A 19,774-nucleotide genomic window follows, 5' to 3' on the forward strand; every position below is an offset into this window, starting at 1 on the left:
TACACACTTTTGTATTTTTAATATTGCCTAAATTAGACAGATTGATTATGAACCTACAGTACTTTCACACAAAATTAAAAGCCTGGGAATTTTATCATATACTTTCCTAGCAATTCCAGCAGGAGAGTTTGATTTCAGTTTTGCACCACTAGAACTCAGTTAATTAAATGCATTAGTGCTTTATAACAAGCCTTAAGCTAGATACTTCAATGGCTGCAAAACTATAATACACGTTCATATTAAAATATTAAGTAACCTTTTATAGAGCAAAGTGGCACAGCAGTTTATTTCACAATCCTTACCGTACCCTTTCTCTAGAAGCCTGGGTTTTCAAGCCTTTCTCACACCTGGGACTGAAGGAGGGTGTTCCGGTCAGGATTGAGGAATACCAGCTATCTATCTGGTTTATTCACCTACAAGTGAAAAACTAGTGGTTGTTTTGAGGCATAAGCCATCTTTGTTGTATTTAAATGTTACTATACAGTACATATATTCACACAATACACTGTCGGTATTTCTGGCTGTTTAATTATCAATTGTTAAATTGATGCGAGAACGATCATATTTTCATATGACTAACTACTGGAGATATAACTCCTTTAAATGTTATTAAATTAATTTTATATTCCTTTTGTTTAGTGTTAGACTAGTTGCAAATAGGTTGTAGGCTTGTGAACATTCAATATTTAGCGACCAGTAAACCATACATAACCTGGGGGCTGAGCTCAGTTCATTTAGACCATTAATGGTCGTCAGTAATGTTTGGTATCTCTGACCTGGATGAACTTTTGTTTTAAATGAGAAAGGCAAATACTTTAATCAGGATACAAACAACAATATGCCCCTGGCTCCAGTCTTTTTTCTGAACATTTGAGAAAGCCATAGGTGCAGAAAAACTGTGAATTCCTATTAAATACTAAAGATGTAAAAGATACTTCATTTCCAAATTCCAGAACGCGTGATGACAATAATCCACCGCATACTTTTTTCATCTTAAAAAAGGCATGCCCTCAAAGACCACTAAACTACCATGGCTTCTATTTTATATAAAAAAAATACTCCATATTCCTGGTAAGGAGATAAGGAGACCAAGTGCATGGTACAAAGTCCCACACACCTTGATGAATCAGCCAGTTGATTAGTAGCACAAAGCTCGCTCGATACTAATTCATTCTCCACAGTTTCACCCTAATGTTTTTATCATCAATGGAAGATCACTAATGAGGGCCTTGCATGTGATATATTGCCACAGCTGTGCATTTCAGTATCCTGGGGCCATTGGTCTTATGTTAGAATCTGATTAGTCCGGAATAGCTAACTTTAGTGTTCAGAATAAGAAAATCTGACTAATTATAGCTTTACAAAATAATATAAACTGTGATTTTGTCCATTACTCCCTTCAGAAACTCATCATAAAAATAGTTTTGCAGTCAGTTCAATTTATATGACAAAGATTCCCTTTTTTCTTAACTTTTGTTCTTTAATTTGATCACTTCAGGACAAAGCTTTCCTCAAATGCTGATCAAATCAATTTCACGCTAAACTAGTCCTGTTAATATCCAGCCATGACAATGCATGAAATTAAAGACCAGCAATTTTTAACTGGAGGCAATTCAGCACAATTATACAATGAAGGGCTATTGTTATAAGGCAGCACAACCCCAAATCACTTTATATTCAAAGCACAGAGAAAACAGAAGTTCCAATAACAAAAGCACGAACAGACATCCTATACAAAAAATTAATTGGATCGGAGTACAGCAGTGTATCTGTAAAAAACAGAAAATGTACATAAAGTGTACAAAATACAAACCAAACTAGTCTTGTGTGCCTTTAAATTAAATAGAACTTGTATTTCCTATTCTTCACGGAAATATAATACATATTTTATAATATATTTTTGTTGTTGTTTACAGTATTTCCTATATATTTGCTTGACTAATGTTTATTCGAATTTAAGCTATACAATTGTTATTCAATTGCTTGCTAAAACAAGTTGAACTTCTTAGAAATTACTTATTTTCAAATTTAAAAAAAATGTGTTGTTTCCAATTATTCCGTTTAAATGTGTTAGTTGAAAAATAAAATAGTGTTTTCCAACAGCATAGAAAATCTGTGTTTTTCTGTGCTATTCTGCAGCAAACGTATTTGTGCAATGGCAAAAGTTCATTTAGGAGGGGAAGAAACATGTTATTCAATGTCCTTTTAATGTAATGGTAGTAACCTAAAGGAAAAAAAGTATAGAAATGCAATTTAGGTGATTGTGACAGGGTAGATGAAACCCCTGCACTGAAAAGTTCACCTCCCACCAGCTGGGGGAACAGGACGAACCTGGCAATCCAGCAGGCTCTGGCAACTATACGGTTAATATTCTGTAGAAGTCGGCCTGCTTGGAGGCTGGTGGAAAGGGTACCAAGTACACCTGCTTCCAAGCCCAGGTCATCGGGTAAGGGGCAGAGCCAAGGTGAACAAAAGGGGCAGCCTCTCCACTGGTCAGGAAAGTGTTCCTAGGACCGGGAAAGCAAGAGCAACACATGTATTAGTGCAATGATAAACTCTCCTGTTTTATCTCCTGCAGATTAACAAGGTAACAAGTGCTTCAGAAGAACAAAAGAGCAATACCTATGGTGCAGCAGGGATACCTCATACTGCAAACAAACAAATTAAATGATACCGTTTATAGTTTATACAATGAGCCAAAAAAATGATGCAGCGTTAACTTACAAGGGTCATAAATAGTTTTTAATGATATTCAGTATATATTGTATTTCAAAATGCAGGTGCTATTGTAAAAACAAAAATGTCCCGAACTAAAATAAGCAAGGTTATTCAGAGATAGTCAGCTTCCTAGGTACAGTGTCCTTATCTCAAAGTTACATTGGTATCTTACTTAGGCAAGACATTTAATAGTGTAGTAGACCGTCTCACTGTAAGTGCTGTAGACCCATCTTAAAATGTCTTAGGAGGGGTTGGAATGCCTTTGACAAACACAGGTTTGCATTCCCGCTCCTGCAATATTTCCTTATGACAATTATGACCTAATTGCATTTTACTTTGGAATGGTAAGATGCCGCCACTAACATTAATAAATACATAGAAGGAGGCTGAAAGCAATGACACTGGTATGAGTATGCTTTGAGGGTAAATGAAGGAAGTTACAACTGTGCAATTGTATATGCAATATGCTAGTCATTCATGAATACATTGCTGTTCACCTTTTTTATGAGTTTCAGAGCAATTCAACCATTTCATTGCCAGCTCTTAAACAGTAGCATATCACTTGTGCACCTTGTAGCCATCTTTGTTAAATGCAATATGAATAGAATGTATGAAATGTTAAATCTTAATGTTTTAATGCATGCAATGAGAATGAATTCCGAAGCAGTAACCGTGTATTCTGGTTGGGTGACTTGAAGTAGCTGTTGACTTATTAAAGAGAGTAAACTGATTTTAATTATGAAAAGAGGAAGTTAAATGCTTCATATGATCTCATAGAAAAAAAAAAACTTTCTGTGGGAGATAATTAGAAATAATGAATGCAGGAATAATAATGGAGCTGAAAGGTCCACTGATCATCACTGCCATCCATATTTGCATATTTGCCCATGAGATTGCTACCTTGACTGCACACCATTTTCTTAGTAAAATATGAGATTCATGTTTTTTTTTTTATTAGGAAGACTTGATAACCTATTAAATTAATGGCTTACATGTCTTTCAATGTTTACTTTAGGGTAGAAATCTTTAGACTATTAAAGTAACTCCATACTATTTTGATTTGTTTATACTGTACTTCCATTTTAGCCTTTAAGCATTACATATTGTTGAAAAAACTAATGGCACTATTTGCAATGAGGGCAAAGGCAAATTCTATAAAAGCAATAAAGCCAATTAATGGTATGAAACTTGTGGTAGCGTTTCTCATTAGGGGTATCAGCAATTTGAGAAACAGAGCTGTCAAATCCCGTTTACATACAAAGTATAATAAAATGGATTTCATACATGTATGTTGGTTATTTTTTTCATTAGCAGGTCGATGTAAAATACTGCCGATTTGCATCAACATTTTGCAAGATTGCAACTTCCCAACAAGCGGACACAGCATGCCTAGAAATACAGCAGCAATAACAATAATCAAAATGTTACAACCCTTTTAGAATTAATAGATATATTATGAAAAAGAAACATTTAAATAATGTATATAAAATATTGAACATAAACCCACAAATTTCTAGTATTAATTAAATATATTACATGACAGCATCTAGTGCTTGCAAACAGTAATGATTTTATCTCACAAATAGACTGTAATTAACAATATTGAGAAAGTGGTAAATATTTTGGTAAATATGGCAAATAGACCCCAGCATCCACCAAAGAAAAATACTAAGAACCTCATTTGCAAAACATTTACTGTACGAAAATCATGATTATCTTGTGCAGTTCCATCCTGTCCTCTTTACTATTTCCATTTCCGTGGAGAAAAATAATAAATTAGTGGCTGCAAAATGAAAGGGGCAGAATAGTGCCGCCGCTAAATTTGCATTGAATTATTGATGTTTACATATGCAAAGCAGCATGTTAAACACAGATAATGAGCTGCCATACATTCATGAGCTATTCATGAAGGTCTGATAAGGATTTTGCACTGTCAAAAATGACCCAAAAATTCTGCCGACTGAACGCTCCCACAAAGCGGCGAGCATCGGCGCCAGAAGCTGTGTACGATTGGGTTAGAGGGGAGGGGGGCAGAATTTTAAGGTCCTGAATAGCCATAACTTTATTTCACATAACTTACGATAAATACCTACCTTCATTCATAAATCCACGTGGAACGCTCAGTTCGAAGTTTCATTTGGAATGATGCACATATCAAACTGAGTATAACACAATACTACCGAAACTACCTACCCAACCGACCATTAAATACCTTTATTGATCAAACAGTGTTAGAAGCAACTTTGAACTGTTTGACACAATGTTACAAGATTCATCACAGTTGAAATTAAATATAGTTACTAAAATTGTAACTAAACATGGTTACAATGTATATTTTTCTGTAGGTTCTTTCTGGCTTTGATAAAGTTGGGAGGTTACATTGTCACAGTGAATCTTGATGAATCTTGTAAAACTGTGTCAAACAGCTAAATTAAGTTCAAATTCTGGTACCTATTTATACAGTTGTGTTTTTGCTGGAGCCAAAATATATCCCCCCAATATTTTCATCCTCAATAGAATAAATTCTGTGCTCAACTTCAGACCTGTTGCCACCCACAATGTGTATGCTGATTAAAATTTTTCTGACCGGTATTTTTCCTTCGAATTAGTTAGTAAATAAGGCGTGACACTTTGGGAAATACAATGCATAGTCATCTCAATTTTCCTCCCGCAATTCTGGTCCAATTACCGTCGCTTAGTAAATCAGGCCCTAGGTGTTTTCAAAATTAACTCCTGATCAATAGATGTGAATCCTTAGCCTTGGATCAATGGTTTTTATTGTTGGTTCAATGATACTTTGAAAAAGGCGAAAATAGAGACTATTTCGACCTACTTGTGATTCACAGATTTACTTTAAAACTTCATGGAACCAAGTTTGTACTTCACTGTTTGATTCTGCGAATGTCAAAAACAGAATATTGGCTTGGTATTCTGTAATCTTGACCTGGAGGATGAGTAAGCTGGTTTAGGGGAAAGAAATATCTTTAGAACATAAAATACACCTCTAAATATTTACACATTACAGAGACTCCATCTATTTATTCATATAGTTTTTAAAAATGTCCTCGTCTTTGAGATATATTTCATTGTTCTAAATTAAAAGTATTCTTTTTGAACCAGAATATAACCACACCAGGCACTTTTATTAGCTGTCAACTTTACCCCAAGGCTGATGTAGAGAAAACCATTTAACTAGGAAATATAGAAAAAAAAAGTATGGTGAAGGTTGAGAAATTGAGGAAAGGAAGAGAAAATCAATTTTTATGCGTGATTGCAAAAAAAAATGGGATGCTGTTGGTAGCTCAATACTTAGTTAGCCAATGACCTAATTAATTATTGATCGAGCATTGACATGATCATTGATATCACATGATATAATTAATGAGCAGCAATGTCTTTTGTGTTACATCTGACACCTTATGTGGAGTTTGTCTGCTTGTATGAAAAAATACTTACCAAGAAGCATTTCTACACCACAGTTACCTAGGTTTTGCTGTTGGTGTCTAGGAACAGAAATGTTATAATAGTGTGAGTAATAGTACAGAAAGTGAGCCCTCTTCTTAACCCTAGTGTCATGCTGTGCTATGGAAATAATACACTGATTTACATACATTAATGACTACACTATGGGCCCGACCAAATCAAAGTTAGCACTTGACAAACGAGGACACGAAAGGATTGGCGGTAATAAAACACAAGAAAAATTCCAGGCGAAATCTCGCAGATCCAAAACAAGCCCTTTCGCCCTTCAAAAAGCAGTTATCGCTTGTTGACTACAAGTGGGTTGAGAAGGGGGAGTGGTTTGCTATTGCCCGAATCTACTCAAGTCCAGCTATAAACCACATCGCAAGAACTTCCCAGGATCGGATTTTATAGTCAACTTCGAAGTTGTTGAAACTATCGTGTATTAAGCAAATAGTAAAAAAAATTAAAATAAATAACACTAAACATCCTGATATTTGCAAAAACAAACAAAAAAAAAAACAGTACATGCCTCAAGATGCTCCATTGACCTTATATATCAAACACTTGCACAAACACTGAATAATTTAAAATTAATCATTTACACTATCGAATATTATTATATGTATTATGCCTATTATTATCATAATATTTGTTGTGTTTGTTGCACTCTTAAACAAAACACGCACAAGACAGTTTTCTGCTTTAATAGTTTTTTTTTGCACGAGTTAAATGTTTAATAAAGCAATGCGCATTATTTCTACACACCAAACTTCTTCCCTAACAGTGGCTGACATGGTGGCAACTGTGATACTTTTAGAAAGAAGAAGAGGAAGAAGACAACACCATCAGTGCTGATGTCCCACTCCCTACACCTTCAGACCCCATAAGGACCTAACACAACTTCCTGATCCTGCTTGATCATTTTCAGTTCGATCGTAACACTATAGAATATGTGTGTGATGTGCTTTGACCTCATCTAATGTCCCGGTATACATGCAACCCCCCCCCCCCGCCTGTGGAGACAAAGGTCTGTGCCGCTTTGACATTCTATACCACTGACTCCTTTCAAACGACAACAGGGGATACAGTGGGAGCATGGCAGAGCACCATCAGCAACATCATAACATCTGTGACAGATGCGCTGGTGGCTGCTTCTGACTGATTTGTTAAGTTTCTACCTGTTGAGTCATCACTAAGTAAAACAACAATTGTAAAGCGTAACAGGGTTCCCCAGTATAATCGGGGCACTTGATTGTACCTATATAGCAATCAAGTTCCCTCGGGAACATGTATATGTGTATCTGAACCAAAAGCCTTTCCACTCCTCAACATACAAATGACAACAACATCAGATTGAAAAATCACTAGCGTCATGTCACGCTAACTGGGATCATGCTATGACTCCTACATTGTGCAGTAAAGTCCCTACAAGCATTTGGAAGAGAATGACGCCTCGGCACAGGTCACCTCATTGGTAAATGCATGTTTGTTTAATACTTCATACATCATGTTATATCAGTACTGTTATGTAATACGTGTGGTAACTGTGTTAAGCTATTATATATATATATATATATATATATATTTTTTTTTTTTTTCTCAGTTCCTCCTTCAGGTGACAGTGGCTATCCTCTCCGCCCCTGGCAGTCCACAGACCAAGGCAGAGGGGCACTACAATGAGGCTCTGTGCCGAAGTCGCAGTGTTTTAAAGAGGACATTCAGGCTTTTTAAAATGTGTTTCCGTTGCCTGGATAGATCAATGGGAGCCCTACAATACAAACCCTCAAAGTATGCTCGCATCATCATTGCATGTTGTGTACTTTACAACATTGCATTATCCTGTGATGTAATGGTGCCACAAGAGGCCAACATACCCCAGCAACCACAAAGCCAGTTGCTAAGGAACAGCATGACCCCGGTGATGAGGGAGCAGGAGGTGAAGGGTCTGTGAGTGAAAAGGATGTGGGAGGCTATTCCCAGGGCCAAAGAAAATGCCAGCGAATCATCCAGCAACATTTTATGTAGGTAGGTAAACAAATATACATTATGCACAAATTGTGCTAGAAAAAATTTACATGATACCGTATATTCGCAAGCCTTACTTTGAAATAGGTTATCAAAAAAAAAAGGCCTGTTTAAATATGATAATGCATAAAAAAAACAAAAAAAACCCCACTACAAATGTAAACCAAAATAACATTTATTAAACTGCAGTATTATTTTCTGCTATAAAAAAAGTTGTTGTTTTTTTTTATTTGGAGGGATGCTCCGGTCTGTCCAGGGTACTTGCCAGGATGGGGGCCATGTCATCTTCTACAGGTGGACCCCTGCATGTGGAAGTGGAGGTGGCCGTGGACAGCACTGTGGACTCTTGTTGGTGTTCGTGGCTGCCCTTGTTGCTGATGGTGCTCCTCGGTCTGTGGCATGGTGCTGGAACTTTCCTCAAGAGGTCGCTCTGGCCCTATGTGACAGACCAGACAGTTTACTGTTAATGTTTAGTGAGTACAACTACATTTGTGTTTATTTTTTTTTTATTTTTTTTTATTTTATCAAACATGTTAGTTTCATTTTTCCTTTAAAAGACAGGTAAAAGGGCAGGCTAGTATTTATTAATGTAATTCACAGCTTTGATGTGTACGGAATGCATGCACGCTTCACTCAGCATACTCGTGAATAGTTACTCCCCAGAACATAGGTTGTATGTATGCATGTGTGTGTGCGCAGACTGAAATCAAATCCTCATGTTGTGAGGAGTACATTCGCTAATCACCTCTATATACTTACTAAAGCCAACATCTGGAGCATCGACAACCCCCACACATTCGTAGCAGGAACAACAAACGTTGTTCCATTGGGCTGAGTTCCGGTGTGGTGTTAACTCCCCCACCAGTCTGTGAGGTGGACATCCGCTGGGCAGCCACTTTGGTCCTTAAGCTCTGTTTGATGTAAGTCCATTTTATGAGGACGTCCTCGCCATCTCTTACACCATTCGAGGATGCCGAGACCTGTGTTGCTATGTCTTGCGACATACGGACCTTGGCACCTTGAGCGAGAGAAAGGCTCGGCACACCAAACGTACCTATGTATATACATCATGTTTACAAGGATCCATTTTTTGCAATAATGTGTTCTGTTTCCATGGCAACATAGCATATAATTCCCATATCAGTCAGTTACAGCACTTTCTTTTAGCCAAATATATCAAGCCCAAGGATTGCATGTACAGTTTCAAGTCAAATGAAGACAACAGAAGCTCATTGCTTATTGTGCATTTTCTGTATCCCCTGTTGACTGTACTGTGACTGTATGTGTATTTTGACACATAATCCCAATTGTTTTGAGATTTATAAATCAGAGGGCAAATAATACCAAAAAACTAAATTCATAACTTCCACTGGGGAGTTCGACTGAGTTCAACATCAGAAAGGATTGGTCTTACAAATGTCTTATTATATCGGTATCAGATCTTGTTCCCTCCAGCACTCCTTTCAAATGTCGAAACTAAAACTCTACAATAAAGGATGTCTGTTCTTAGTTCCAAATGGGAAACACACATATGTAGACAATATCTAATACCCTAACAGTTAAACAGAAAAATTGATAAATAAAATGTTAACATTTGTAGAAGTAATTTAAGAAAAGCGACAACACAGTAGTAATTAATTAATACAAACTGAAAGCAGCTGCAGTCCCAGTATAGCCTTGGGGGTTTTACCTCACAAAAGGTAAGTGCATGTGAAGAGGTGCTTTTATAAGAATAAATTGCTTATGGTTATCAAGTAAAGAGACCTTGAAATGACATTATCACATCACCCAAGGGCTGTAAATGTCCATGCTGAGGCTTCTGACACATCAATAGACTTCACCTGTTAACAGGTTAAGAGCCCTTGGTCAATGCAGAATACATAATTCTTGGTAACTTTCAATAATACTGTTGTTAGGTGCTTGTGACAAATCCCAAACGGTGGCATACATATAATTACATATACATATTATTTTAGATCAATACTCACCCCCAGTGGTCTTGACAGTACAGGTTTAAGAAATGGGTCTGCCATTATATATTAGTTGATTATCTATGCCTTTGAAAAGGGAAAGAACATGTGCGATGGAAATACTTCTGAAAAGCAGTAACAGGTTAAATGGGTCAGCCATAGCATTATTGCAAGTATTCACATGTGACAGTCACGGTACTTATTGATCAGAGAAAGCAAGACTGGTCACCAAGTGGTTCAACTGCTCACAGCATGATCACATTTCACTGGCCATAGCGCAAAGGGCTGTGTCCTCTCTCAAAGCAGCAGTGGTCCCTACTGACCTAGATTTCGTGGACACCTGCAGGACTCGCTTTTGTTCTGCAGGGGGCAGTGCTGTGCTGCCAAATGCGTTGAGCTCCTAGGTGTATAAAAGGCTTTTTGCATGGCAGTGGGATTTGAGTTCTTATGGGGAGGGAACATAATTAGATATTTTAAATTTGGGAGAAAACATGAGTACAATAATTTACTGCAATAATGTTTTCTTATAACTGTGTTTGCAAACAAAATCTCCTTGTCCTTTAGAAATGTGGGTCACAAAGAAAATGATATGTATAGCTAGTGTTACAGTTTAAAGTGTTTTAACTAAAATAATTATACATTTATTTTGAGAAACCATGAAGGTACCGTGTCCTGTTGAAACGAGACTGCTGTCCAATTCTTTGATCATTTAATAAAAACTATTAATATTTACAAAGGCAGCTTTCATTTTGCATATTTATAGTCATTTAACTATTTCTTCTTGGTTTAATGAATTCAAAATGAAAGCTTTCTTTCAAATTCCTTTGAAGCCCAATTTAGATGGAAATGTTAAGCCAAAAAGACTATATGGTTTCCAAAGATCTTGCAATACAATGTAGAACAGAAAATGTGTAATCCAATGTGACTGTGTTGGTAAATGTTTTTTACCACAATGTAAATGTCTTTGAAATGTACTGTGGATAATGTATTAGATATAAAGAGTATCATATGTATTCAACTCCATGGCTGACACTGCTGAAGTGTAAATCCAGGTTTGCTGTAGTATAACATGTTGCTGTCATTCAAAGCTGCACATTTGAGAACTATATACTCTAGCTAAGTCAAGTGCAAAACAGATAAGCTTTGTGAAATCATTTTTTTAGGTACACTCACTTTAATCTTACTGTAATAAAAAAAAAAAAAGCAACCATGACTAATTGTGCATCAAAACAATACAAAGGCTGTAACTAAAATTGTATGGATTAAATATGTAGATCTTCAGCGTTTCCTTTCATAGGAAAAAAAAAAATCCAAAAGTACAAAGCATTTCTTAAATTGAACATTTTACAAACAAAACATGTCTCAGATAATTACAGCTAGCATTCAGGATGTCCCCAGGATACAAGGATAATATATGTCCAAGGTATAGTCACACATGTTTGAATACCATGAGGGCTTTGATAGAAAATAAAATTACTTTATTAATAATTAATTTAGATTAAGTTTAATCTTGGGAGAATAAATAGTGTACTGATGTTTGAAAAATGGTAATTAAGGAATGAACATGCATTCGTTTGCAACCCAGCATTGTACCCAGGCAGTTTCAAATTACTGCACTGCTTCAACTAATGATTTCAGAGATGCTATTGATGCCTTTGGGGCTACCAGGCAAAAATGCTGGCATAAAACTAATGAGTTTTGCAGTCTTCTCTGCCACGGAAAGAACAAAAAACAATAAAGACATGTTTTAAAGGGATATTTTCTGATATTTTAATTCCATCTACAAATGACCCTTAATCAGTAGTAAAACATTAGTCACACATATGTTGCTTATAAATATGTAATAAGTTCAAAGAATGTGTTGAGTCAGTGGATCAATGGATGAATCTATCCATATTGCTACTAACACTGGAACTTTTTAAAATTATTGTACCTAAAAAAAAAACATGCAAGATAATAAATAAAAAGTATACCATTGAATATTAAGAAAGTATTAATAAGTATGTCTGGAAAAAAAACAAGTAATGAGGATACAATGGGAACTGCATGTTTTGACAGCTGTGACACAAAATCATCTGCCATAAATTGTGTCACAATTGAGGTTGCTGTGAAGTGCCATTTTTTACCAGCCATTCCTTGTTTTGCTTTCTAGAAACTGGAATGTCAAGAATTCTAACTGAAATAGTTTCATTCACCAGCAGAGATCACATGCTGAAGATCATGTTACTATGGGAGGCAATCGGTAGTAGGACATAGGGATCCAAAACTAGATAGTACCTGTTTGAAAGATATTTACCTAACTAAACTTAACGTTGCTGTTTGGTGGGTGGGTCCACGGGGGGGTGGGGTATTAATTTACATATGAAAATGTTCCCAAGCACGCATCCTGACCACTGCAGAAAGAAAACCCCTTTGTGTTGGTTTCTTGACGATAGCCATGAAGAGTGGCCTAGGGAATTCTACTGCTGCAACAGCAAAGTTGGCCAAGAGAAATGAGCTTCCCTACCAATCTGCTGTGCACTGACAGCCATCCTATTACCCAAGCTTTATTGCTTTATGATGCATGCTTCCCCAAAAGTATATCTCTGAACTTGTCAAGTGACTTTATTTGAGATGTATATCAGTAAAAACAAATACCACACATAGCATATATTAGCTGGTGATGCTCATTATGAAATCAAATATGTTTGTTCTGCAACACTGACAAGAAGCAGTGTAATATATAGAAAAATATCTCAGCTTTAATTAGAATTTTATTTTCTGTTCTTTTCTTCAGGTTAAGTAACTTTTGCATCCACTGCCAGATTGTTTACAAATGTTACAGATGTATTGCACAACTATAACGGCACTCTTTAATACATGCATAATCAGCTCATAATCGTTTAAGCTGAGAACAAACTCCCTTTCTTAGGACAAAGATCAAATCTGTCAAGGTCAAAGCATCAGTGTTGCAGAATGCTAAGTAAAGTTCTTGCACTAACATTGGAATACTTTTCCAATAAAATGTCACTGCTTACATACATTACATCTTAAATAAGCATTCTCCTGTGATAAGGGCCTTCCAGATATCTCTGTGTCCTATTAATCATTCTTGTTGGTGGGATAGGACATTATAAAGGCATAGGCTTTTCAGTTATTTGAATCTTAAGTGTTGTTTATCGTCAGTCAACTAAAATCCTACAGCGAATCATTACTGAGTTTTATTTTCAATGAACAGAGGCCAGCTTGGTGTAGAATTTCCTTGCTACACCTGAAGAACTGAAGTGAGGACAGAAAGTAATGGATTGAAAAAGTTTCAAGTAACTTTGTGGTAACCTTTTCTACCCCAAAGTTACTTGTAGGTGTCTTTTATATGGAATATGCCACGGTCCAACTAAACATGTTGGATTTATTTTCTGAATTGTGGCAGAGCTAGGAGTGGTGTCAAAGCGATGATGACCTTGATTTAACTGGAAAAGTAATTTAATATTTCCTTCAGTATTAATGGCCAAATTCAATTAACATGTTGCTTGACAAATATACATTTTAGCTATAACTCAATATTGTTTTCCCAATACCAGCACAGCTTGGAACTTTTAGAATTCTTTCCCAATTCACTTGACAGCCATTCCCTCTGGGAGATGTAGGTTAGGGTACAATAACAAACTCCAGAGTCTTCAAATATGGTTCAAAATCTGCAGGTCTTGGCTTTAAATATATATATATATATATATATATATATATATATATATATATATATATATATATATATATATATATAGATACACACACACACACACACACAGTCATATTTCAAAAAAAAGACTATAGTGATCTATAAACACAGTAATCTTTACAAAATACATGTTGTGTGAGTCTCTTTTGTATATTTTATCTTAAAAAGTAAAATCTAGGAATTGGTTTTAATAGGAGGCATTTAGATCTATCAGAATTTTAAAATCTTTGAATTTTTAAAATTTTCTTTTTTAAATCAAATCATTAAGAGTTTGTTATGTAATTTCAGTCTTGTTGAGTACTTTTTGATTGCTAATTAAAAAAATGTCAGGGCATGCATGAGTACAGCAAACACCCATTACATTATTTACTTTGTTATATTTAAAAAAAAAAAAAAAAAAAAAAAAAAGTGTGTTAATTATTTTAAGTCAAGTTACAGCATGGCTCACTGCACCTAAAGGAGCATGTTCACTAATAAGTTATTTATGATTGCAACAATGGGAAGGGTGCAGGGGGAGACAAATCCATCTCATTATTCTGTTTCCTGACTATAGGGAGTACATGTCACATTGATTTTAATTGGAAATTAATGAAATGAAATGAAATCTCAAAATGTGTTTAGTTATAGTACCAGTTTTGCTATTGTCATGAATACCAAACAACTTGGAATAACTTTCTTTGTACGCAATCATGGACACTACACTCAATTATTGTCTCAAAATAAATATGTATAAATAAAATAACAGTTCTCCATTCCATTATTAGTTCATACAACATGATCGGCTTATACCCACTTGTTTCTTAATAAGTATAAATGTTGTAAAAACATATATATTAAAAACACGAGGCAGAATAAGTGTTCTAATATAATTATAAGTCAGATTTACAGTATTTCTTGTTTATTTAATCACATTCCTGTGATATTTGGCTTCTTCATGCGGCTGTAAGCTGTTTCCGCCCTTTCAAAAATGCAATTCCCACCTCAGTGACGTCACACGAAAAAAATAAACAACCAGGCAATGAAATTCAATCCCTCCCCTATTGTATGGTAGCCCAGAAAGTCAAAGAAATGAAGTTCGTTTTTTATCATGATTACCCGATCACAGGCCCAGAACGACACTTCAGTATGATCGTGTTTACACAACCATGGTCCTTAAAGGCTTAATAATCATGGGTCAGCTATTGGGGTACTCACAATATAATTGGGCCACATATCGATATCCAAGGATAAACAAATTGCATGAAATTAAACCACAGTTAATAAAAAATCTAAACAAATCAATATTATTGTAAATTACTTAAAGACAATACCCATTTTGCATATATTCTAAATGAGCCCAAAAAAGGGCTCACCACAGATTTGTTATCTGACAACAAAGATAAGCATACAAGTGACATCACTTTTATAGTGATTTGCCAGGCTGTACATTTGAAACCACTTTCACACCCTTAAAACTTAATAAATGACTGTTTAAATGTGCATAAATGGAGCAGCTCTCAAAATCTCTAATTATATTGGCAAGAATCCATATTAGTCACCCAGATAAAGATTCACAGAGTAATTTTGACATCCATTGAAAAATAAATATGATAGGAGTAGATTTTTTTTTGTATGATAAACTCTCCCTATCATGAAACCTAGAAAGAACCTATAGACATGAGCTTAATTGGATTTAAAAAGCCTCTGTGCCGGGACATGGAATATCTTATTGATTTTCAAGAAATGTCTCGTTAATTTCTCGCAAGGTGTGGATTTCTAGCAATCGATATCATGCAACTGCATCTATTCTTCTGTATAACCTATTTCTGTCTGAGAAATTTGAAGCTGTGCTGCAATTAGAGTCATTCACTGATCAATACAATAGATGTATGATCTGTTCACTGGAAAGGAATAAGTAGCTAAAGACAAAGTACATATTCTTCAGGCTGTAGGCTAATCAATCCCATCGCTTACCCTTTCTCCCATAAATGTTTATATCTAAGTTAATGTTTCCAGACTGTATCCTAGCAGTTTGATACACTGCGTTTAGATTTATTTGAATTTTTCCACTGGTAACAGTATATAAAATGCTGTGCTGATGCATCTTCTACAGGGCAACATACCAAGCAGGTTTTGCTAAGATCAGATTTTGATATATTATAATATCGCCTGCATGGTACTATTACTGACTGGGTAGTTCTAATGTGTCCTCAAAGTTAAATTATGTTTTAACGCAGATCAAGCATGTTGTCCTTAAATCTTTTTTTTTTGTTTTTTTAAGTCACAATTGTATAATGTTCAAAAGCAATAAATCATGACTGCTGACTGCAGAAGACCCTGCAAGTTGTTTCCGATATTGTTATATGATTACGTACTTCAGTATAATGTGTCAGTGATAAATGACATCACCTTGGATACGTTCCTTAGTGTAACACCTTGCAGATCCCATTTTTAAGATGTGATCTAACTCATAATGTCTATAAAATGCTATATACAAAAGATCAGAAAGTCATATTTGGTAATTATTATTTTTCCATTAAACTGATCTAACACTTGATCAAGTCAAAATTATACCCTTATTTAGGTGCATATGCCGAGATGACAAGAATTTAAACAAAGTCATCTGCTTTAGGCAGAAGAGGAAACCTAACTGGGTCATTATATGAAAGTCATCCATTAGTTACTCTGGTAAATAAATCCATATCAGGCTAATGGCCCAACATTTTTGTAATAGATTCCCTCTAGTAGTTGATGCAATACCTAGCCCCTTAAAAAACATAGCTGTGAGCAATAAAGAAAAAAAGTGCTGAGAAGGGTCAAGTTAGACCATTGTATGTTTTCTTTCTGAAATCTTGAACATAATAAATTACTAAATAATTTTCTAAGAAAGCAATGTGTCACAATCATTTGAAATGGCAGGCGTACGAAAATGATTGCTTTATTTTTCCCTGCATGTACTTATTGAATACTAAAACAATTATTTGGTTTATGTTACTACATTCTTCAGTGAATGTTTTTAATTTGCATTTTATTTGTAACCTTTTCCCACTTTTAAAACAATCACTTCTTCTTTTCACTCAAAGGCATTTTTTCAGTGATCCTTGTGGGTCCCCAGTCAAGATAAACAAGTTAGTGAGAACAAGACAGCTGCTTGACATACTCTGCTTTGCAAGCAGCATTGCCTTTACTAGGCGAGGAACCTCTCCCATCTTACTTTTTAGAATTGCATGTTGTCATTTTCCACAAAGTACAGCTTTCACAGAAGTACAATACAGCTTTTGCTTAATTCATTTTCTTTTCAGGAGAAGTTTAATCAATGAATTGACCCATGGCATGCTTAAGTTTAAGGACCTTGTGGCCACCAGCTTTTTAATAATCTTTGCAGAGTGAGTATACACGTGTTAATACGGCCCTCATCACACTAATTGTAAGTAATTCATGATATAATGTTTATAGAGAAATGATCACCTTTTTTAATTAACAAGACAGGCTGGTTGGGTAACAAATTGTTTGAGTTTTAAAATATGTGCACCCATTTCTATTGTGTACTGTATTGATGGTTACTTAAGGAATACTAGGCTTTCAGATTGATTTATCTCTATGGATTTATTGTCACATTTGAAAAGTTGTTACTCTCTGTGGTGGGCTTAAGATTTAAAAGCGATACATCTATCATCTGTCTATTTAGCCATTTATATAGATGGCTCAAACTTATTTACAGAAAGGCAATACAACAATTACTTAATAACAGTAGAACAAATGTGATGACCTAAAGACTCAACTGTTAATATAATATGACAGAACGTGTACTATCAGGAGCGACGTTTAACAACATTTTTTACCAAGAATCTGTTCCAATTTTCAGTGCTACCAACATTTTTTTTTTTTTTTGGAAAATGTTAATCTGTACTGTGACTATAAAACACTCACTCAGATAGTAGGTAATTCTTTGACAATTTAAAAAAAAAAAAATTTACTTTCAACATTATTTGGTAGTAGCGTTTAGACTTTGGAATTCCCAGGTATGTTGATTTTGCCTACTATGTGTAATGTTGGGATATCAAATGTTCTGCCCTACGAAGGGAGGAGTTTAACATTTTCCACATTATAATTTAACATCACTAAACCGTGAATGAGCTTGTCATTGTTAACCATGTCAATGTGATGAATGTTAAGAAGTTCTTTTGTCTTAAGTTTCCAGTGACTTTTTACTAAAACAGGTATAAAGCATTACAATCAATAACTGCTGTAGCAGTGACACATACAAAAGGGAATTCTAAGACACTCCAGCAAAGAAGAGAGTTCGGCATCGAAACGACAGAACAGGGCAATTATATAGTGCCATAAAGGCAGGTAGGTTTATAAAAATTTTCAGCTTGAAATACTACTGTTCAAAAGTAAAACGTGTTTTCAAGACACGCATTCAAATCAAAAGGAGCTATCAAAGCAGACTCTACAAGAAAGCAATGAGCAATTTACTTGGCAAACAAGTATTCAAGTCCTGATATACCGCTATTTCCATTGTCTTTTGAGATGGTAGTTGTGTGTTTTTTTTTCTTATTATCGTAATTGTTAATTACTGGCTTTGATTTTACTATTAAAAGTGATATTTAATAGCTTTTGGATTAGGCATTTTTGGCATTAGATTTATATAGATGGTTTAGTTTCTTTTGATAATTTACATTTTAATTGGCATTCTTTTTAAAATGGGCTTTTAATATTCATTGGGTACGGTACACAGTAAAAGTTTGCTTGCAGTTTAATATGTAAATATTTTATTAATTTAAACAAAATACCCTCATACTTATTTTATTTGGCATTGTGAATATGCAACAGCCCTAATTTTAATTTGTTTTCTTTTTCCATGGAACCAAAGAGAAATACATCACTATTTTTTTTTAAATACATTTTATTCATAAACATGCAACATGCTAAAAGTGCAGTATACAAACCAACCTTCATTTTTGACCATGCCTAAATTTGCATTATGAGTTAAAATAAATAAATAAATAAATAAATAAATAAATAAACCTGCATAATTTATATTTGTACATACAGTATTGTTTTGCTCAAACAACCAATGTTTCAGAATGCTAACTGACATACCTTTCTCTTGGGAGTGTGTTTGAAAACGAACTGCAGAAGAAATATATAAACAACCTTTGTTTATTTTGTGCTGCTTTTATTTATTCAACACTGGCAACACCATTTGAAGATTAGCCAGGAAGAACTGATATGAGAAATGAGAGATATGGACTACTCACTGCTTTGATGGGTGAGAATAAGCTATATTTTTTTTTTACAACCTTACTTTTAATGTACAGGCATGTATCAGGCAATGTATATCATCATTGACTTGCAACTGACAGTTACCATTGCTCAAGTATTGATCACAAGAATGAGTGTAAAAAAAGCATACATAACAAAGTGGGTACACATAACATGGAGCATAACAGTCATTTGACTCATTTGAATCTGTTTTATGACTTTCATAGTTTCCCACTTTTATGGTACTTTAATCAACCTTTAAGGCACATTATAGGGATCAAATTGCAAAAAAAAACAACATAGCAAACAATGTGCATCTGTTGTGTTAGCTGAAAATTTCAAAGCACGATTGCAATACTGTTTGTGTAAGACTCGTGCTTGTACCTCCCACATGTTATCAAATGCATCTGTCTGCAAACTTGAAAGGTGTCATGAGGTGTCATGAATCATTTGGCAGACACTAACCAGTCAGCATTACACCTTCTATAAATAGATTGTTTATACTGGCATACAATCATATTGAGTTTTCTGAAAAAGAATGGAAAGCAGTGTGGTGTTATCTTAAATTATTCCAGATTTTTTGCTATTTCAAAATGTGTATGTATTCAGGGGTGAGGTGCTATATTTAGAAGTG

The sequence above is a fragment of the Polyodon spathula genome, chromosome 17, assembly GCF_017654505.1.
Source record: "Polyodon spathula isolate WHYD16114869_AA chromosome 17, ASM1765450v1, whole genome shotgun sequence".
Classification (NCBI taxonomy): domain Eukaryota; kingdom Metazoa; phylum Chordata; class Actinopteri; order Acipenseriformes; family Polyodontidae; genus Polyodon; species Polyodon spathula.